Here is a 22,932-nt window from a genome sequence, read left to right on the forward strand (position 1 = left end):
AAGGAGGAGCATCAGGGGAGGAGGGCTCTGGGCTGCTGTTAATTTTCTATTAATCAAGGTGCTGATTACAGAGGTGTGTCCACTTTGTGACCTTAATTCCATCAAACCATCCACTTAATGATGTGTGCACTTTCCTCCATGCAAAGAGCTGAGATGGACCCTTGGAAGCAACTGGTCCATCCATGCCCCTTGGTTGGCATAAGATCAACTGTTTCCCATGGAGCTTAGATAGCTCATAGACACAGGAAATTCATGAAAGGAATGGAACCAAACATCAGATCTCTTAACTCCCCATGAAGGTACCAAAGCTGTGTTTGAGAGGATGTTTCCCTAACTTCCTTGCTTTTGTGACTCCAGCCAAGGTTTAGAAGGATGAGAATCACATTCCTATTATGAACACAATCCAGGAGGTTCCAATGTCTTATTGACATCCATGCCAGGATGAGCATCTAGGCAAATCAGAGAAAGTCAGACGGCATTACATTCACACTCACTGGCTAGGTGACCATCAGCACACTCTTTACCTCTCTCGTATCCTCATCTAGATCACTGAAGTGTTAACTCTTACCCTGCAAGGGTGCCATGAGGATAAGGTAATAAGTAGTGTCAGAGCTGTGCCTGGTTCACAGCAAGCATTCAGAAAAACTATTTGTAGAATGAATACGAAATTGAATTAATCAAATGCTTGTCACTTGGTAGAAGCTCAATAAATAGTAGTTATTATTACTGAGCAAGAGAAATAGGAGAAAGTGGATAAATATGTTTGTGAGAAGCCACCACCTCATATTCTAAGCCTACTGGGTCATTATTGGGTCAACAGCAATTCTCACTGATATAGATAAGGTGGTAAAAATGGTCTGTGAGGTGAAGAGTGATGAAGGACTTGAGAAGAGGGCTGTGCTTTTTATTTCATGTGCTGCCAGGTCTGTGTTTTCCTTCTTGGTGCCAAATGAAGACTGGCTCATCGCCTGCCACACCACGTCTAAATCCTACAGCCACCTATGTTAGTCATACTACTCTTAAAATTTACAAGTTTTAAATGGGGGAGTGGATACAAACACTCCTAAACTTAATGAGTAGACTCACTAGAGTGAAGTAACCTTACTGCTGGAAAAAAATTCACACACACTGAGAGGTAATTGCAGACTTTAGAGAGGACTGAAATGAACTATGGCCAGAAGTGAGTTCACTTACGTTTTTAAAAAGCAGGTTTAATGCTGATTTTTTTTTCAGTTCTTCAAATCTTGGATGTACTTAGCAAAATGATCTACAAGTTCTTTGATACTGAAAAGAAACAAATACAAAAACTACAAGTTAAAATTGATTTCAAATTATAGCACACCAGAAAAAAAAAGTGACAAATGTCTGATTATATAAAAAACATCAAACTAGATAACATGAGTGTAATTAAAAACAACATGTGTTAAGGACTTCCTTCCATCCATCCTTTTTCACCTATCCTCCTTCTTCCTTCTTCCCCATCCAGCACTCCACCCTTCTCGCCCTTCCCTCCTCAGTTACTGGACAACCTCAAATATTCCCTGATGACTGATGTTTCTATTGAAACCACTTTCATTAATTTTTATAGCACGAAGCAGTAGTAGCACATGGTAAGTACTCTATGAATGTTTGTTGAGTAAATGAATGAACCATAGTTTTACAGTATTTTGTCATTAAGGTTAAAAAAAATAGGAAATACCCTCTATATTTTGTTGTCCAACAGGAAATAGTTGCAGACAATATGTAGAAATACATACACTGCTTTTTAGACTTGTGCTTCTGATTCTCTTATCTCTTTTAAACAACTAATACTTAGGGGGAAATCCTCATTAGTATATATGGGCACATGCATCCTCACCATGATATAATAATAAAATAAAATATATTTTTATACTAAAAGAATATGTAAGAACAATAAAAGTTCCTTTTGAGAAGCCCTCTCTTCAAATGCCTCAGAACTACCTCCATCCAAAGGAGAAACCAAGATGTCTCCAAGTTAAATACAAGAGATATTCCCACACGTTTCACAAATGCATACATATTCAAGGCCAGTCCTACACAAAAATTATGATGTATGGATGTGGCTGTTTCCTTTCTCTATCTGTCCTTTTGAAAATTCATTAATCTAAGATTTTTAATCAAGTAGGGAAGCGATCAGCTCCAAGGTTGCAACAACTTAACAGATATCCTTCATAAGGACATTTTGATTTTAAAAAAGCTTCAGAAAAGGTAAGTGCTTAACAGGGAAATAAAATGCATTACTAACTATGGAATTTCAGGAATGAATGGGGGTGTGGATTGTCATCATGGAATTTCTCAATACCCCATCAAATCACATCAGGTAAACATCTGTCCAGTTTGCTTTCTCCTACAATTGGCTTCATATATGGCTCATATATACACACCAATCCCAGCAAATTTTAACCAATTTTGGATATATACCTAGGGAAGCTCAATTTTAAGACTAGGATGAGGTCAGGCACAGTGGCTCACACTTCTAATCCCAGCACTTTGAGAGACCAAGGCAGGTGGATCACGAGGTCAGCAGTTCAAGACCAGCCTGACCAACACGGTGAAACTGCTACTAAAAATAGAAAAATTAGCTGGGTGTGGTGGTGCACCTGCAATCCTAGCTACTCAGGAGGCTGAGGCAGGAGAATCGCTTGAACCCAGGGGGCGGAGGTTGCAGTGAGAACGACATCGCACCACTGCACTCTAGCCTTGTCGACAGTGTGAGACTCTATCTCTAATTAAATAAATAAATAAGTCAAGTCAGTACGTCAGTCTAGGATGTGCTCTGAAAGTAAACAGTTCTATTAATAAGCAGTTTTCTAAGTGAGTTCCTATGAATCCCACCCTAAGTTGCTTCTGAGAGCAGAGACAGAAATGAGTGGACGGGCAGCAGTGGGCAGAGTGATTTCACTTTCATCCATTTCATACTTGGACCCAAGATTTAGTTGGAGAAGTGGTTCTTGAGCTGCTTATGAAAGAGCTGAAACAATCAATGTAACCAAGTGATAATTAGATTAAAAGCTAGTGCAGAAAAGCCCAGTCAGTCCACAACACAGCTGATCTAACACCAAAATCCAACCACCACCTGTCACAGGGCCTTGATGGTAAAATAGGAGTCCCCGCCTGAGTCCCAGGGCAGAGGTCAGCCTGGCTCTGAGCCGACAGGAGCTGGGTCTTCTCTTCTTCCCTACTCAGCCCCCTCATCTCCTTCCTTGGAACATCATGAGCAGAAGGAAGGGCACCTACACTTCCATGAGGACTGAACCAACAGTAAGAAGATAAGATTAGGGTGTGGGGGGACCTGTGGATCTTCACAAGATACAGTTCACTCCAGGAGTGAACAAAACACAGGGGTTTCTGCAAGTCAGTCATTTCCCAGGCCCTGCCAGGATTTCCACCAGCCTCTTTGCTGGAATTCCATGTACAAGTTTTACACGCTTCACCTGGGTCAGGGCTTTTAGCTAGGAATGAGGAGAAAATTAATAGAATAGTTTAAAAAGAAAAAAAAAAATCCTATGTTGTATGAAATCCAATTTAAAACAATATGTAAAATAGAAAAAAGGCAGGGGAGGGGGAATGGGGGAGCATTATGAGAAAACAAGCATTGCCTGAATGTGCTCCAGAGAAATCCACAGTAACTAACAGGCAATGAGCATATTCAATCCCTCCTCAGCACAGAGCTCCAATTATTTGGCCCAACTGGGACTGAACACCCAAAAACATTTATAAACATGAACCATTATATTTTTTTGAGTTTTCATCATAGGCCTTGTTTAAGAAAGTCAAAGATGCTCTTTGTTCTACAGTTTTGATCAAATGCAAAGAGACTTTAGTCATTTCCTCCGAAACAGACTTAAGCTATAAATACTAACTAACCAACATAGCCACTCACAAAAAGGCTCAATGGCAACTTTAATTTGAAAACAAGAACACATTATCGAACTGAAAAGCCATAAAAAAAAATCCAAACCCATGCGAACAACATTCCTAGAAGAAAAACCCTTAGTGTAATGACAAGCGTAATCACAAATAGCTTTTTATTTGACTCACAAACCTATCCTTTACACAGAGAAGCAAAAAAGAAACCCGGCTATATTTGTGCCCATTTAATCAAACAAACTCTTAACATCCTGCCCAAGACCTCAGGCCGCAAATTCCAAGATAATTCTCCAACTGTTAAATAAGTGATTTCTATGGATCCCTTTGAGGTAGAAAACACATTTGTCACTGTTGCTTATTTTCTAAATCCCTTTGATATCCTAAAGTATGACCATCATAACTGAGACTAACATGTTAAACAATCATTAGGAAGCAAAGTTTCTGTTTATCATAATACACAATGCCGTATTTCATGCTTCAAAACTAAAGGAATCTATTGTCTCCTTTAAGATAGGACTTAAGTGTCTAAAGCAAGGGTCTGTAAGCAGGCCAAACGTGGTCTGCCACCTGTTTTTGTAAATAAAATTTTATGGGAACACAGCCACACCTGTATACTTACATTTTGTCTGTGGTTGATTTTTGCAAGTCACAATGACACAGTTGAGTAGTGGCAACAGAGACCGTAAGACCCACAAGTATAAAATGTTTATAGCTGGACTTTTAAGAAAACATTTACTGACCTCTGGTCTTAAAAAACAGCTACTTCAGTAGACTGTCTTAAAATAAGAAATGCGAATTCTGGTTTAGTCATGTTGCCAGATAACTACCTAAGTCACTTAACTTGTAACTGCTTTAATGTTTTCGCTTATGATACACTAATTGCAATATTTGTTGGGAACTTACATACCAGGCAATATTCTAAGAGCTTTACTCTTAGTAAATAAACAACAAACTTGTTCATTTAATTCTGACAAAACCCTAGGAAAGAAGTAAATTATTTCCATCTTCTAAATGAGAAAATCAAGGCAGAGGGGTTAAATAACTTGCCCAATGTTAAGCAGCGGAGAAATCAGGACCAGAACCGAGGCAGTACAGTTCCAGAGCTCATTTCTTAATCTTCATGCTATGTTGATAATACTTTCCATTTTATAAATTATACAAAATAAAAGAAAATCTCAAAAGGTCTGTTATGTTAGGTAAATCCAGTAAAATATACCTCTGCACAATTTAGGTTAAGATACCTAAAATAAGACAATACATGGACTTCCATAGACTTTTATGACCCTTCTAAGGTTAAAGCTAATCTTGGGGTATTGGGAACATAAAAGCCAATGGATATTGTATTCTTTAGTTTTTATCATAAGTAATCAAAGAAGCTAACTGACCAATGTCTATCTTTTCCTTGGTAAGGAAGGCCTGTCCAAGAAGTTCAGGTTCTTCAGAAAGGCTTCAGGATGAAGACTTAGCAAAGAGACCTTAAATCTTCCAAGTTTATTCTCATCTAGTCTTATCCCCACCAAGTTTCCATCTGAGAAAAACACTGAGTAAGTGTCAACAGAAATTACGGAAAGATTGTTCTCATAGCCTGGCAAAAAGAGCTCTATCCAGCCACAACCATCACGTGGTGAGGAAGATGTCTGCTTGCTGAATCACCCCCACCACTTCCTGAAGTTCTCTGGGATTTGGGGAGGAAATGTGTCACCTACATGTGACCCAGTGCCCTTTTGTACTGAAAGGTAGGTTTATATGGTTCCAAATAAATAGAGAGAAAATATAGCACTAAATTACTCATCACCAATTCATGTGCAGAGATGACCTCAACTTTTTGTTGTCGTTTTGGGCTTTTTCTTTTTTCTCAAGAGACAGGGTCTCACTTTGTCACCCAGGCTGCAGTGCAGTGGTACAAAACAGCTCACTACATCCTGGAAAGCCTGGGCTGCAGCAATCCTCTTGCTTCATTCAATATCCCGAGTAGCTAGGAATATAGGTGTGCAAGCTTGACTAATTTATTACTTTATTTTTTATTTTTTATTCTTTTAATTTTTATTTATTTATTTATTTATTTATTTATTTATTTATTTATTGAGACGGAATTTCACTCTTGTTACCCAGGCTGGAGTGCCTGGAGTGAATGGCACAATCTCGGCTCACCGCAACCTCCGCCTCCTGGGTTCAGGCAATTCTCCTGCCTCAGCCTCCTGAGTAGCTGGGATTACAGGCATGCGCCACCATGCCCAGCTAATTTTTTGTATTTTTAGTAGAGACAGGGTTTCACCATGTTAACCAGGATGGTCTCAATCGCTTGACCTCATGATCCACCCGCCTCAGCCTCCCAGAGTGCTGGGATTACAGGCGTGAGCCACCGCACCCAGCCTACTTTATTTTTTTTGTAGCAATAGGCTCTTACTTTGTAGCTTAGGCTGGTCTCTAACTCCTGGTTTCAAGCAGTCCTCCCACCTCAGCCTCCAAAAGTGCTGGGATTACAGGCATGGCTCACTGTACCTGGCCTTCAACCTTCATTTTAATCACACTCGTCTCCAACTGGTTTTTAGTATCTGCAGAGTAAAGTCTAAAGCCTTGAGTTTGACATTAAAGACCCTCCGCATTTTGTCTTTCCGGCTTTTCCAATCTAATCCCCTTCTATTTTTGGTCTTCATGCCTCCAGGATGGCCTGCTTTCCCTTCAGTGTATCAAGTCTACGTCTGTTTCTGAAGCCATACTCATTCTGTACCCTTTGTTAAAAACCCTATTTTCCATCTACTACCAACATCAAAACCTCTACTAGCAACATGCTCAAAACCATATTTATGGCTCAAATATGGTTTTGGCTTCTTAGATCTTACCCAGTCATGAAGCCTTTTCATATTATGTCCCTGCGTAGTCTTCCTTTTCTCTTATTGCCAACACCCATTACTATTTCTACCACCCATTCATTCGGGTATTTAATCACATATTAATGTTCACTGTTTAAATATTCCAAAAGTCTGTTTTGCTTTCTCAGTAAGACATTGTTCCTCAAATAACAGATTCTTTCAAACAGACCCTTGGCATTTTCAAATTGCAGATGAAGAGTCCCTGACAAGTAGAGCTCACTTAGCTGAGAAGCAAATTCAAATCACAAGCTTGGGCTGTGATTTACATGGGGCCCAGCCAACCAATAAACATCTGTATTCCAAGACAGCTTTGTTTTCTTACTATCTAGTAACTCTTATAAGCAAACTTCAAACTTATTTCTTTGTGGGATTGTTGGAAAAAAGCCAGTGGTCAGAGCTAGCAATGAAAGTGAAAATCAAGTGGTACAAGGAAGGGATAGCCCTTACCCAACAAAATAAATAGACATTAAAGAGATGAAGAAATTACATGTTATGGTATATCTGCAAATCTGAAGATGGACGAGGGCTTGGGATTCATCCCTCATGCTTTAAAGGGTTTAATGTGCAGTTTTTTCTGTGTTCGCCAGTACTAAGCACAGTGCTGTAAATACCAACTGACTGAATAATCTGATAATCCCATGTCCCAGAGTCCTCAGTGAACCCATTTTCCATGCCAAAATAAAAGTCAATATAGTCAATTTCCCTCAAGGTTCCAAATTTTAGTATTTGCAATGTCTACTGACATATTACATCAAACAAGGCCCACATGTTTCTAAATTAACATGTTGCTTTGCAATCATATTTGAAGTGTTTAGTCATGGCTTGCTTTCTTTGCCAATACTGCCGAATTATTTTTTATGTTTCACAGTAAGATTCTAATTCAAAGATTCTAAGCAATTGTAGAATTCAAAAGTTGTCACTCTTCGAAAATTTTGACTGAATTGACTGAAATGATTAAAGTCTGCCATAAAGTTTTATATCAAAGTAAACATATGTAGAGTAATATGCTGTAAGGGACTGTGCTGGCAGCGTGGTGAAGGAAAGAACATGGTTCAGTTTCCTGGTATACCAACAATATATCAATTTTACTTTGTGGCAAATAGTTTAAAACTTTATTTTATATGAGAATATTATGGACTGAAATGTAAAATTTACATAACAGTGTATTAAAACTATATAGAAAATATGAATTATAGCATAAAAATTATATAACAATATCTTTATTCAGTGGGTTCAATTCAGTTTGGGGCAATAACTTTAAAGTAGATGTTCCCATTATTTGCACACTTCTTGAAGCAACAGGGTAGCATCAGAGTGGAAATCAGAGATTGCTGATTATAGTCAGTCATCATGTCCTCAGAGAAAAAAGCATTCTATAAATGTTCTGAAATATGTTCTATCCCTTTTGAAAACGTGGGAGAAATGACTGTACCACTCTCAAAATTTGGGCATCCATACCCAAGAAATCCCGTATAATCCAGCACTTCCACTAAATCATTAACTGACATGTTATTGCAAATATAACTCAAAAAATGTGAAGTCAAACCACTCAGATCCCACAAGCATTATGAAAGGGCATTCTGAACTAATATGAAATTTGTATAGTGATTGAATAAAAACAATTACTTCAGTCCACTGGTATATCACATTTTATCATGTCAGTAGAACTCCAGGAACTCACATACCCCAGTGAGGTCATCACAGGTCTGAAAAGTGGGTTGGCCCATTATGAACTCTATCATTACTGACCTAGCAAGAACAGTAAACCCTCTTTCCCTTAAAATGCCCCACATGGAATTGGCACATTTTCATTGTCGATTAGAACCATGATCTCTGTATCATGTGTGTTTAAGGAAAAAAAAAATGGATTGGTGGGTTCATTTCTTCCCCCATTTTCCCTCTCACTTTACCACGGAACAGATTGATAGACGCTCTTTTGGTGAATTAATTGGCAATTGACAATGCTCATCAAAAGCCCTAAAAATATAGTAGCCTTTGGCCCAGCATTCTACATTTATTAAGCTTACAAGAAAAACCTGGACAAATGAGCAAAGAGAAATATATACTCTTTTCACAAGAATGTTATAATATTTACAATTAAAAAATAGAAACAATCTAAATGTGTAATCTAAACAATCTAAACCCCCATCTCTACTAAAAATATAAAAAATTAGCTGGGCATGGTGGCAGGCGCCTGTAGTCCCAGCTACTCATGAGGCTGAGGCAGGAGAATTGCTTGAACCCAGGAGGCGGAGGTTGCAGTTAGCCAAGATTATGCCATTGCACTCCAGCCTGGGCAACAGAGCAAGACTCTGCCTTGGAAAAAAAAAATAATAATAAATATACATATATATATATATGCACCAGAATGATTGAGGTGAGGAGGAACATGTGGGGATAAGGAGGAGAGACTTCTTGACAGAGGCCCAGTGGGTAGGAAAGCATTCAGCAGTCAGACCAGAAGGCATAGTCAGCCATCCTAACTATTTCTGTTATATGAAAGATAATAAGAGACTTCTATTTTATATGTGTGTTTATGATATTTAATATATCAGTGCAATAATGTATATTTTATAATAAAGACACATACTGAAGGAGATGCTCACAAGTTTGATGACAGCACTATCCTGATGAAAAAGTTTCAGAGCCCACTGCAGAAGGCTTTAAAGTGGGAGAAAAATCAACATCAAATTTGAATTTCAAAAAGAACATTCTGGAGACCACATCAGAGGATGAACTTGGAGGCAGGAATGCAATTATGGTTTCAGGGCTATGAACTAGCAGTGAAAATGCAGGGAAGAGGAAAACTGAGAAAAGCATTTAGGAGATTCAGTTGGGGCATGAAGGAGGAGACGTCACTGATGACTCTATGACTGTGGTTTCTGACTTGTTTCTCTATGGTAACAGAGAATTCAGAAGACATAAAATAAAATGGCGGGGGGGTGCATAATTAAATCTTTATCACATTTGAGTTCAAAAAGCCTAAGTAACCTCTTGGTGAATACATATACAATGTAGTTGGAAAAAAAAGTCCGAAAGTTCAGTAAGGAGCCCTGTGTTCATTCATAGTTGAACTTCATCTATTTGAAAGTGGTCAGCAACAAGATGGGTTTTTTGATAAGTGCACTGGGAGAGAACACAGGTCACGGAAGCAAAGTCATTAAATAATTTTAGGAAAGAAGGGTCTAAAAGATGGGAGAAGTCCAGGAGAGGATGAAAAGAGAAGGCTGGCTAGGGAAGCCAGTCTGTTAAGTGACCCACCACACCCACAAGCCCTTAGTATGTGAGAACATCCTGGCATCATATCTGCTTCCAAAGCAAAACAAGGCCCCTCCACTTCCATCCCTCATTCTTACACAGTTGGAAACTGAAAGAGATGAGCTTGGCAAAGAAAGATGTAACACTGTCATTCTTAACTTCTACAGAAATCAGTATTTAAGCACACTATCCTAAACAACTTAATGAATCAAGACATTCTTGAGAAAGAACATTCTCTCCTGCAAACCTTGATTTTAAGTAGTCAACTAATACTAAAAAAGAATACAGCAGCACTTTTTGAGATTAAGAACAAAATCTCCCTAATGACCCAGAAAACATGAAAAAATAACTTATAAGACTATTGTGGCTACATTTGCCTAACTCTCTGACCAGTGTTAATGACGACTTCTCTTTCCTATGAGATCCCATGACCCTTCTTCACAACACCAACAAGGGCTGCGGCTTTTTGAGGCTACTATGGGTCCATGTCATGTCTTCTCTTAAGAGAAAATATGAGTTAGATTAAAGGCAAATTTTATTCTTTTCCCAGCACCCTTAAAAATTAAAAAGTCTGGCTTGGCACCATGGTGAGAGCCTGCAATCCCACCTACTTGGGAAAAAATATATAGATATATGCACCAGAATAATTGAGGTCAGGAGGAACATGTGGGGATAAGGAGGAGAGACTTCTTCTAATTAAGCACACTATCCTAAACAACTTAATGTATCAAGATATTCTAGTAAAAGAACATTCTCTTCTGCAAACTTTGATTTTAAGTAGTCACTAAGACAAAAAAAAAACACACAGCAGTACTTTTTGGGATGTTAGGTCAGAAGGGAGGTTAAGGCAGGAGGACTGCTTGAGCCCAGGAGTTTGAGGCCAGCCTAGGTAACATAGTAAGACCCCATCTCTTACACGTTTTTTAAGTCCAGAATGTCTCCATAATGATATGGAATATAAACTTACCTTGGGTTTCAATCCATATCCTGACAATATCTACTTGATCTGAATGTTGAGCCAGGATTAAACTTCGCTGGGACTAAACAACTCTTTCAGACTTTAAAATACCTTAATTATTTTAAATTATAAAATAATTTATTAAGTTGGATTTACCAGTTTACTTTTTTTCCTAAAAATTTTCATTATGGAAAATGTCAAAGATGTACTAACATAAGTAGATTAATACAACAAAATGCCAAGTACGAATAAGCAGCTTCAACAATCACCACTTAAGCCAATCTGGTTCCATTTATCCTCCCACCACCAACACTCCCATATTATCTTGCAGCAAATCCAAGAAATCCCATCATTTCTTCCATGAATATTTTAGTACGTGTCTAAAAGATAACTGTAAGACCATTATCATATCCCTGAAATTAGCAATAATCCCTATAGTTAGGCAGAGGAATTTCTACGCCAGCATCACACATTTCTAGTCAGCAATCACATTCCCAATTGCCTTGTTAAAGTTGTATCTAAAAACCATCTGTTTAAATTAGGGCTTCATCAGGACCCACCACTGTGGTTGGCTGATAGATCTTTAATGTTTTAATCTATAGCTTCCTTCTTCATCTTTTTTCTTTTTCCTTCCAAGTTATTCATTGAAGAAGCAGAGTTACTGGGCCTGTAGAGTATCCCATGGACTGAACTGTACTTGCAGGCACAACTTAACATATTCCAGTTCACCTTTAAAATTCAGACCTTATTGATATTCTGCCCTTTATTGATCTAGATTAGACAGAACAAAACCAGTGTGCTTTCCTCGTCTACTAACATTGAGTAATATGGAAGATAAACTGAACGACAATGTGCAAAGGTGCCACAAAATTGCCTTTGGGGCAGGAACAGACTTATTATAAAACAGTATTTAGATCCCAGGAACAGGGGTAGGAAACAGATGTTCCAGACTGATCCTTTCTTTCCCTCCTCAACTCCCTTTTCTGGTACAGAGAGGTTAGTAGCATGGGCTCTGGGATTTGGCTGAATCCGAGCTCCACTACTCGCTGACGGTGTGGCCTTAAACAACCTGACTCAACTTGTCTCTGCTTCAGGGTCCTTATCTATAAAATGGAGATTCCATAATTCACACTTACTATGTGAGAATTAAGTGATGTAATTCACCTAAAGAGCATGGCAAACAATAAGCCCTCACCCAATCCCCAAAATGTCTTCATTATTATCCATTTTTAGTAGTAGTTATCCATAATTAAAAGTTAAAATCTCCTCCTCAAAACTAAAGTTTAACTTCGAGGAACTACTTCTTTTCTTCACCCCTGCCCCCATCACTATCCTAAATGGGATTTTACCCTAAAGACTTTTGATTCACTTGAATTTTTAACAATTTCTGTCTATAACAGTACTTCTGAAGAAAACCCACCCCTGCTATGTGATAATATATCTTCCATATTTTGCAAACAGCAGATGGAGTCAGCTGTCCTGGAATACAATCATGGAGCTAATCTTCTACGGAAGAAGCATTTAAGTGAGAGGCAAAGTTTTTTTTTCTTTGACTATCATGGGCCAAGCCTAGCATGTAGCACAAAAACCTTCTTAAGTTCTAATCTGCTGGGCTTGGAGGTGGTGGTGTCAAACGTATCCTATGGTCTTGTGTTTTAATTACTAATACCGTGAAACTTATCATTTAAAAAATATATTTGATACCTACCACTGACTGGGCTGCATGCTGTGGGGGACAGAAAAAATAATAATAAGGCAAAGTCTCTTTCTGGGAAAAAAAAAATCATGATCCATTAGGAGAGGCATATTAATGACCTATAATGTAATTTAACATAATATGGTAGCTGTCACATGAGATGGGCAGATGAAATACTAGGAAAAACCAGGTGGGAAAAATAACTTACAATTAAGGGTAGTTATGGGGGCCATTTATGAAGGAAAAGTGAGTAAGATGGAGAAATAACATGTTTAGGATGTAGCAACATGAGCTGGTGAAACGAGATGGCAAAGTAGCATTTAGAGAGGAAAATTCAGGTTAGTACAATCACAGGATCCAGAGAATGAGAGAGCTTCAGAGAAGTCACAAAGACAAATGATTGTAGGGGATAAAGGAGTGAAGAAGTATGAGCAATGAACGTAGACCCCTCCACTGTTTATAAACTCAGTATGAAAGAACAGAGAAAAGACGGGACACCGGGACACAGGCAAGAGCACGGAAGGAGGAGTTATTAGCTATGTGCTTAGGAAGAGGACATCCTGAATGTTTTTATGCAGATAAAAGGTAGAGAGAAAACAACTGGACACGTGATACAGGAAGGAAAAGAAATGACCTCGGAGTCAAAGAAATGCTGGCAAATGAATATAGAGACATATGATGAGGTGAAAAAGCAAGAGACGCCCTAGAATCAAGACAACTAGCTGCCAGATCAGTTTCGTTCTAGTCCACGCAGCATTTCCAAAACTGGGACTTCAACATGTATAGATTTCACCTAGCAAACCAGATACCTGATTTTTCTAGAGAAAACAGAAGATGGGGCACTACAGGACCCCCATCAGTGCTGCCCCTCCGCAGGCACAGCCAGCATCCTGCAAGGCTACAACAGCCCCTGCCTATCACCCCTTTCATTTTAATAATTCCAAAGGCCCCTGTTGACATTTGAATTGTGTCTTCTGACCCAGATTTTCTCAATAAAATAAGATGGTGATGTCATCCTTAGAGAATTGAGTGGAGACTGCAGACTGGGACTTTAAAACTGTGTAAAAAACATTGTAAGAGCTATTGAAGGAAATGGGTCAGGAAGTCAACAGGAGTTGAAGAATCAAAGGACTGCCATCTATTAATGAGTCTGCTGAAGAGATGGCAGTGATTCATCATTTTGCCTAGCAGCACCCTACAGCCTGAAAGCAGCAGTCACAGGGCAGTCACAGCTTAAGACAGGAAAACAAAGGGTTCTGGGGGCTAGTAGGGACCTCAGTGAGGCGACTAGCCAGCACCCGGGCTTGAAGCAGAGTCAAAGGGGCTGGTGGCCTGGGACAATAAGAGGGGACGTCACAAGAAGCAACTGCAGATTAGGAAGAGGGAGGGAGAGAGGTGAGAGAGACCTAGAAAGCAAGATGAGAAGGTTTTCCCTGGAATTCTTCTGGCAGGAACTTGAAAATATTATCTGTATAAAAATATTAGGTGACAGACACACATCAAAGGCCAGAGAGAAGATGAACTTGGAGACTGCTGGAGAAAAGTGAAAGCATGTATAATTAGCTCAAGAGGGAAAAGTCATGCAGAAATTTACCTGTAAGGTACCTTCATCTCCCTGCCATTCAACTTCCAGAAATCAACTAGAAAAGAATTTTCTTTAAACAACAACGACAACAGTGAAAACAAGACCACATTTGGTAAATCATAATGAAAAGGGCTCAGAGAATTTTATTTTTGTGAAAGGAGCTATGTGAATGTTTAAGAAGGCTATTTCTAAACTACACACTTGACTCCCTTTCAAATATCTTTACTTATGATTTTGGAGATTAAAAAGGACACTCATTCTGTCTTCTTATATGCAGAGGACTGTATATATTCTCTCAAGTTTTGAAGAAGAAAGGAGATCAAAAGTTCAACGTTCAGTCATTTCTCACTGTCTTACTGGCCAAATGCATGTAAAAAGGAAGTGTTTATGGCTGACTTGCCCAGCGCTGTCTTTGGGGCCTGCATATTCTCAAGTCCCTTTATGTTATTAAAAACAAAAAACAAAACCACACACACATATGCACAATGACATATTAAATGCAGGGAATAATTCTGTAACGTTACACCCCGACTGACAACCTAGCAGCTCTGGGGAAAGACAGTAAGAAGAGAGTAGTGCCACCAGGATCCATGAAGGGGGAACTTGAGGCTTTATCATCATTTCCTTGCTGGCTGTGGGGGTTGTTCTCAACTTCAAGGGATCACCCACATTCCTTGGTTTATGGCCCCTTCAAAGTCAGCAATGGCAGGTGGAGTCTCCTCTTACCCTTTAAGTCTTTTCTCTTTGTGCCTGGTCTCTCCACTGGTTCCCTCATCTGCCTCATCTCTGAGCTGTCTGCTTTTAAAAGCTAATGTAATCACTTACATATGGCCCACTTAGGTCATTCAAAAAACTATCCCCATCCTAAGGTCAGCTGATTAGTAACCTTAATTCCATCTGCAAAGTTCCTTCCCAATAGTGCCTAGATTAGCATTTGAGCAACCAGAAGACAGGCAGTGTGGGGAGACATCTTTAGAGTTATGCACACAATATCCATTTATATTCTGAGGTATATATCTAATCTGCCTGGCAGTTATTTTTCAGGGCATAACCATGAACCGGCACTGCTTTTATATGAATTATTTCAATTAAACCTGCAAATGACTCTGCTAAATATTATCATAACCATCTTAATAATCAACAAAATCATGGTTCAGAAATTAAATAACTTGCCCAGGAACACAAGAGCTGGAAACAGGAGAATAAAAATTAAAGCCAGTTTTAGGCTAAAAAGCTCATTTTCTTTGAAATTTCTAAAAGATGGCACAATTACGACTTTTAAAAAGAGCAACTTCATAGTAATGGCAGTAGGGAATATCGATGTTTAAAGTTGCTAACAGCTTAACAACTGTCTTTGTAAATTAAAGATAAAGATAAAATCATAGCCAACTAACATTTATAGGACAAGCCCAGGTTAACGAGTCCTGTAGCTCCAATGAAATCTCAATAATTTTTACCAAGACAATATACACTGTCAAGAGTCTTAATAATTTAAAAAATTACAAAATAGCCATACAGTGTAATACTAGTCCTGATATAATGCAAAGCAGGCTACACAATATCATGTATGATATTGTGCATGTCTGTGTGTGTGCACAGGCACGTCTGCGTACATTTCACACATTTTCATTTTTTTCTTTTATTCAACAAATATTTATGGAGCATCTTCTATGTGCCAGACACTCATCTAGTTGCTGAGGATATAATACTAAACAAAACAAAGCCACTGCCTAGGAACAGCAAATAAACAAATAAGTGAAAACACAAGAGACAGCGATCCCATGGAAAGAACAAAGCAGAGTTGGAAAAAAGAGAGCTCGGAGAGGAGGGTTGTTATTTCATTTTGTTGACTGACTGATTCATTGATTGATTGATTGAGATAGGGTACCACTCTGTTGCCCAGAGTAGAGTGCAGTGGCAATCACAGCTCACTGGATCCTCCAACTCCTGGGCTCAAGTGATCCTCCCACTTCAACCTCCAAAGTAGTTGAGACTACAGGCACGCACTACCACACCTAGCCAATTTTTATTTATTTATTTTTTTTTTTGAGAGATGAGCTATCACTGTGTTCCCCAGCCTGGGTTGTTACTTTACATAAGCTAGTCAGAGAAGGCTGTGAAGGAAATGAATGCACTCTGCAGCTGTCTGGGGGAAAGCATCCCAAGCAGAGGGAAGAGCTAGTATAAATGTCCAGGGGAAGAGAAGTGCTTGGAGAACTACAGAAACGAAAGGAGGCAGCTGTGGCCGGAGCACACTGATCAAGGCTGAGATGATCCAGAGAGGTCAGAGAGGCTGGAGATGAGAGAGGATGCATGACTTCTGTGCCATTTTAAAGACTGATTTCCTTTCAAGGAAGAGACACCGTTGGAGGGTTCTAAAAGCAAGGAAAATGACACATTTTATCCACGATACAAAACATAAGAGCAAAACACCTATAGACACCCACTCAGAACCTCAACGTTGTTATAAAGATTACTTTAAGCTAAAGATATTTGAGAGTCAACAGATATAAAAATGCAGCTTTATTGGCGCTTCTTTTACCAAACTAGAAGCAGAAACTTAAAGAAAATTATTTTCCTCTTCAGGTGGCCTTTACTCCCAGAAAGGAGGCCAAGAGTAAACCTACAATAAATCCCCCTCCAGGGAGCTTTGTGGCCATGAAGGCAGAAAGACCAAAGACCTCTCACAATTGCAAGAACAAACTTGCTTATCCCTAGAAACCCCTTCCTCTTCCCCAAAGAAACCCAACGGTTCCTCCCAGAGGCCTTTTCTCGCTCCTCACTATTCCCTCCGCGTACGGGTTATTGTCTTGTGAGGTTTATTGCCAAGTTTAAGATGAGGAAACTGAGACCTGCATGAGAACAATTAGAAGCCAATTTATTTGGCTCTTGGGCAAGGTACTGTGGTCCTGGAGAAAGAGGCCAGAGAAGTCACACCCAACTCCGCGCAAGCATGGAGTTTTATAGGAGGGAAGGCATTCTGATTGGCTGTGGAGAAACAGGACGTGGACGTGGCAAGCTGCTATTGGTAGGTAGGCGGGATTTCCGGTGAGTAGGTTAGGTGCCAGTGCAGAGCTTAGTGTTGAGTGCAGAGGGGATTTCCAAGGTGGAGCTAGATGATGGGCATATTCTGGTGACATAATTTTCAGGCGGGTAGAGGGATGGGCGTGTCCGAGCTCCCGGCGAGGTAACCAGCTTTATACTCCATATGCCCTACTATGTTAGGTATACATGCCTCTGGCTTTAACCAGTTGGCAAGCTGCTTGCACACAAACTTTTTTCTGCTGATATTCTGTCTTTTGTTGTTTTAATTCTCAGGCCCACAGGATCTTAAAAGGTTAGAGGAAAAATATTCCTCCACAATACACAAAATCTAGCAAAAAAATCATCTCTTCAGGGGAGGTGATGATTTATGAACTTTTGTTTTCCAGTTTTATGTGTTATTAGAAGAAAAGGTTTAGTACATAGGATACTAAGTTAGTTTTCAAGTACAGAGAAATAAGGTACTGGCGGCTCCTGTGGGGTAGAACAGTCAGGATCACAAGGATAAACCTCTGGACCAGAAGGGCTGGATTTAGATCCTGACTTTGTGCCCTTTCAAACTGCCCAAGCCCTCTCAGCCTATATCTACCCATCTTAAAATAGAAGTCATAATACTCAACTCATGTGGCTGTGCTGATGTAAGTATCTCAGTCACACAGTACTGAGTTCACAGGAAGAACCCAAAACGTGGTCCTCTATGAGTTCTACCTCTAAGCACAGATACAACCTGACCTGCTTTAAGGAACAGCCAAAATATGCTAATAATTTACAATGTGTACTGGATGTAAATCATGTGTTGTACCTGAGCTTTTCCTCTTCAGTGTGTCCTCAACAAGTCTCTCTCAAAGACAATACTAGTCCCACCTAATTTAATTTCCAAAATCCAAACTGATAGAATCCATGAGGTTTTGCTACAAAGAACCCCAAATCCAAACCACCAAGAGACTCATTTTGCATTTAATTCATTCCTGAGGTTTCGTGAACTCATCTCTCCTCAGGCAAATCCATGATCCTTTATTCCTCTCCAGTTTTTCAGTCAGGATCTAAGCCAGCCAATAATTTGAATTTAAAGTGCAGGATTACTGACTGCTATCTGAGAACAAAGGGGAAAATCTTGGTGTTTAAAGATGAAAAAGCAGTAATATATTTTACACAAAGACAAAACTTCTGGATGTACATTTTAAAAACATTTGAGTAAACTTGTCCATGTGTAATATTTACCTGGCAACACAAATTCTCTCCACAGAAGAACATTACATAGATCATACTTTATCATTAAAGAAAGCCTTAGTCCCTGGTATAGTACATTCTAATTCAAATGACAATTATAGTGTTTGGTTTTCTGGGGGGAGAAAGAAACAGCTTTAGCATCTCCTAGCCTATGTGTCCTCTCCAGAAAATGTCAACTTAGCCCAGTTACATTTATTTTTCATGTAGAGAAATAGCAGGGTTTATTCCACATTGGTGCTATGTATGTACATAAAAATTTCACCATTTAATTTTTGTGTCTGGAAGGAGAGGAGCTTATAATTATGCCAAGAGGTATAACTATAATTAGGTTTTCAAATACCACAGGTATCTTTATGATCCAACTGTAAAATCACAGAGAGCTCTGGTATTGTGTGATTGGGTTGGCTTTTTTTCCCCTTGAACCATTACATTCCTCAAACCTTAGAAAGCATGAGAAAATCTAGTTAAAAAGTTGTTTTATAAATAAAGAATTAAGTGAATACAGCTGATAGCAGTATTTAGCGCTGATAAGAATGTTATACACACTCATTGATGTTAAAAAATCACTATGATGGGCCTGGTGTGGTAGCTAATGCCTATAAACCCAGCACTTTGGGAGGCTAAGGCAGGAGGATCGCTTGAGGCCAGGAGCTTGAGACCAGCCTGGGCAACATAGTGAGGCCCCATTTCTACAAAAATAAAAAATAAAAAGCTTAGCCAGTTGTGGTGGCATGTGTCTGTAGTCCCAGCTATTATGGTTAGGAGGCTGAGACAGGACGATCACCTGAGCCCCAAACTTCAAGGCTACAGTGAGTGTGGTCACGCCACTGCACTCCAGCCTCGGCAACAGAGCAAGACTCTGTCTCTATACAAATAAATAAAAAGAAGAAGAAAATCAGTGTTATGGCTATGATTTACATCCAGAAAAATAGGTTAAGGCAAATTTAGGCTAAATAAGTTTAAAAGAGCCTAACCTAATTAGGCTCTCTATGCTAATAAGGCTTTGCAGTAACACAACTTACAAATTGGGGCTATACAGTACATTTGAACAGCATCCTTTATGCTTCTACTTTGCAGAAGATCAAACATACACATAATTTATAATTTACGCAACTCTAGGCAGTGTGTGTGTGTGTGTGTGTGTGTGTGTGTGTGTGTTGATAGGGAGGTGGGGGCATGAAGGCAGAGTGTACATACATAAACTGTTTTCCCCAATGCTGTCAAAAGAGTAAGATATTTCCTGACATATATAGTGTATCGTGTGTGTGTGTGTGTGTGTGTGTGTGTGTAAAATACTATGTAATTACACATAGTCTCACCTTTCTGGACTGCTTCTATTGTGGGAAGGGCAGGAGATAAAATGATAATAAGTACTTTTTAATCTTCATTACATGATCTAATTACTGGAAGTAGCCCTGTTCATTCAAAATCATTGTTACAGATTTCAAGCACCATATAATCTTAAAACAAAACAAAACCCAGAAGGTCTTTAGGGAAAAGAAAAAGGTGTAAGAAAGAGAATATGTGAGTATACTAATACAGCATTGGTAAACAATAAAATGCCTAATAATTATATTCCAAAATATTTCTAGTCCACTTCCACTCAAATATACCCACTGCATTACACAAATCCTAAGAACCACATACACTTTATACGTATACCTAAAGTCATGTGGAGTATGATAAGCCTACATTGAAGAAAAGAACTGACTCTTGGAAATAAAGGAATAGAGCTTCAAGTAAAATAGGATCCCTTAGACAACCGAGTGAACTGCTCCCAAGATTATCAGGAAACAAAACTAGAGAATCTATTTCAATCTACGGGACAGAGAATTTTCCTGAGTATTTGAAAATATAAGAAGAAAGTTCACATTCCAGTAATTCCAGGTTTGTCCCCAATAAATCTGCATCACTCACTTTTCATATAAAACCCCTATAGGGAGGCATTTAGCACTTAAATAGACAAAATGTACTATGGAACAGTGCTGGAGACTCTTCATGACCTGAAGACCAGGTAAAAATAACATGAATATAGAAGCTGATGTTCAAAAGACAGAGTTCTCTTACGCTGTAAATGTACCCATGCCAACATCTATATTAAATATCATTCTATAGACTTCTTGGCTTCCTGGGAAACAAACACCACATTTTTAATTTTTCAGATTAAAAGTATTGTTACTAAGATGTTACTCCTAAAAACTTTAGTTTGATACAAAAAAAAGGCCAGCAGAAGGAGAGAAAATCTTGTCCTTCATTAATTTCAAAATAAATCAGGCCGTGAAGAGATTTCTAAAGCAGATACCCCCTTCTCTTTCCTAAAATACATACGGAAACCAATCATAAAGGATTTTCAAATAAGAGGACTCAATGCAATTTCAGATTTTGAAATCAAACAAAATCCAAGCCACTTAGACATATCAGTAAGCCCTATTTCAAGATTTTGAGGTTTTTTTCTTTAAGGGGAGGAGGGTCTTTATTGAGATTTTAGGAAGCTTAATCCCCCTCTCTCCTTCCCTTCAAATATACATGTTTGAGTAAATGTAAAATAATCACTCCTCTTAAAAGTACAGGTATACATATATTAACGTATCAGCTCCCAGCAATTCCAAGGATTAACCTATTTGAAACTAAAGCAGACAGGTGAGATGACTTATTAGTAATTCTGAGAGATAATCTTCTAACTTGGTCTCTCCTGGTCAACGCTTGAATATTAGGGGTGTGTTGACTTAAAAGTAGCTTACACCAGGAAAACTTTTTTCTAAAACAACACAAATCCAGACTGCCAGCAGCAAAGCACAATGGAAATTTCCTCTTCCCTCAGTAACTGACAACTTTCCCAATGTGGACCAAGAAGCAATAAACAGAGGCTCCATCATGAATTCCTAATTCCTATAAGCCCAACCTCATATCAAATGTCTGCAAAAAACCTGAGTAAATAACAATGCAAGCTAAGCCCACAACAGTTAGCCTTTTGTCACATTTTCTGGGTATTACCATGATAGCTCCTGTACGGTGACACTGGAAACTGGTTTTTCACTCTATAATAACAAATGTTACCATTGGCAAAGAATAGAAACATTGTTAAAGATTCAAGTCATAAAATATTTATTATCAATATCTATGTGTTTCATTAACGTGCAATAATGAATGTTAATGTTCTTTGTTACTCCCAGGTGGCTATGGAAAATAATATTAGCCATCTATATGGCAGAAATCTTACAGTTAGGAATGTGGGAAGTCAGAAATCTACACTGGAGCGTTGATTTCTCCAGCAGATTTTGAAACTAGCAATATCAACCACAAGATTACTCAAAACTGGCCTGTTGTTATGCCTAGAAAATACTTGACTTCAAAAGCAATAGATGTATTCAGGAAGCAGCTTTCTTCAGCAGGCTAATTGCTAATTCCAAAACATTCTGTATTCATTACTCATAATTTAACTTAAACTTCACAGTTCTAAACACTGCGTCTAAGTTTAACATTGACAAAGATGTAATTGCTTTTTTATGCAAAGTCTGTTTTAATCATAAGGCTATAATTTAAGCTATAATTTTATGTAAAATGGTGCCCAACTTGCTTAAAGAAATAATAAACATATTTGTCAATAAAATCAGAAAAATTAACATAAAACAGGGCCTTTTTCCCAAAAAATAATATTTCTTAAAAGGATTTGAGTCAATGAAAAGCTGAGCTTGTTAACAGATAAAAGAATTTAATTCTCATCATCTGTCTCTGCGTGCTGCCTCACTGCCAAGTGATTGTTACTCCATACAGAAAAGGGGAAGAGTTGGGTCAAAATAGCTTTTGCTTCAATCCTGATTTATGATTTCCTCCAAAGAAAAGCACAATTTCTGCCAAGAAGAGGAAAACAAGGCTTAGCTTTCATATGGGGGGGGTGCGGGGAACTGTAGCAACCTTTTTTGCATATAATAATCACTGTTATTTAGCCCACTCGAGTGAAACACCAAATCAAATAAAGGAATAAGGAATCTATAGTCCTGGCAGGATATGCATAAATAAGGAACAAGAAAAGCCACATTTAGAGAAATTTTCAGAGCATTTTCAGCTCTCATCAGAAACAAGCAGTTATTGTACTTTCTATTATCTGTGCCAGAGCAAAGAGTGCCTTTCTTCCACCGTTCTATCTATCTGAAGAAAATAATATTTTAAAAGAACCAGAGGTGCTAGCTATTTTACAAAACCACAGAATCTTACTGTTAAAGGGGACCTGAGCCAACATCTAGGCTGAAAGCCCTAATATTTCTGAAGCACCTCCATAAATCTTGCCACCTCCTGTCAACAGCTTGGCTCATTTGGTTACTGGAAGGGCCTGCCTTCCATGAACGAACAAGAATGCATGCCCCACCCTAGCCTCTGTTGCCATTTGAGGTCTGTCCTC

General features: G+C 38.7%; 1 protein-coding gene across 50 annotated transcripts in view; it reads right to left on the minus strand.

The window, feature by feature from the left end:
- The window catches only part of PPFIBP1 (PPFIB scaffold protein 1), a 184,655-nt gene that overhangs the window by 125,851 nt on the left and 35,872 nt on the right, over window positions 1-22,932 (minus strand). For all 50 annotated transcript variants that reach the window (XR_013522732.1, XR_013522730.1, XR_013522728.1 and 47 more), the window contains one exon: window positions 1,195-1,284. The gene's annotated coding sequence lies outside the window, so the exon portion shown is untranslated. The remainder of the gene's footprint in view (window positions 1-1,194; window positions 1,285-22,932) is intronic.

The sequence above is a fragment of the Callithrix jacchus genome, chromosome 9 (genome assembly GCF_049354715.1).
Source record: "Callithrix jacchus isolate 240 chromosome 9, calJac240_pri, whole genome shotgun sequence".
In the NCBI taxonomy this organism is placed as follows: Eukaryota; Metazoa; Chordata; class Mammalia; order Primates; family Cebidae; genus Callithrix; species Callithrix jacchus.